Source organism: Tupaia chinensis, unplaced genomic scaffold (genome assembly GCF_000334495.1).
Source record: "Tupaia chinensis unplaced genomic scaffold, TupChi_1.0 Scaffold000093_1, whole genome shotgun sequence".
In the NCBI taxonomy this organism is placed as follows: Eukaryota; Metazoa; Chordata; class Mammalia; order Scandentia; family Tupaiidae; genus Tupaia; species Tupaia belangeri.
The window spans coordinates 1-793 of record NW_006159555.1 but is presented as its reverse complement, the minus strand read 5'-3'; positions in this window follow the sequence as shown (position 1 = coordinate 793).

The window sequence follows — 793 nt, the reverse complement described above, 5'->3', positions numbered from 1 at the left end:
CAGGAATAGACTTTGTGACCACAGATCATATCAGCATTCTCCAAGTATGTGAACTAATGTTTATTTCAAGACTTAGCATGTAATGAGGAGATCTATTTAAAGCTCAAAGTTATTTAGAATTTAGAAGATGATCTTTCCAATTTCCTCCTAAGGTATTCATCCCCATTTGCTGCCATACTGAACGTGTTATAATGGCTGATCAAGAAGTGATTCACAAGGTCACATTCATTCCTAGATACCCAAAGGGCAGGGCAGGCAAAAAGCTATTCTCCCCAATTAGGGCAACCAGAGTTCCTGGAATACTACTGACAGATTAACCAAATAGTTATGGCAGTTTTAATTCCTTGGACTGTGTCTGACTTGCCCTTCAGTAAGTGAATGAAACTCAAGTGAGCATGAATTCACATTCTCATCATTGGCAGGGAGAATGTCAGGGTAATTAGTATTCGAGAAGAATTAAAAATCTCTAAATGTAGCTTGTCTGTGTCTACTCAGAAAAAGACCGATGGAGAACTGAGGATACCGGACCATGAAACAAGTGGGTGATGTTCTGTTTCAATGGAATAAAATAAAACCCTAAGTTAAGCCTTAGTCATCCAGGAGTTTACCTTTGCATTTCGCCTGCACTGTTTCTATAGTCAGAATTTGAGACTGATATCATTTGGTTCAATCGCTGACACAGGACCGGCCCCCACAAAAGCTCTGGTAGGCAGTTTATTCAGTCTCTGTACGAACAATCTAGTGAAAGCAAAGCTTATCGTGGCAAAGAACTGCTCATTTCACTGACTGATAA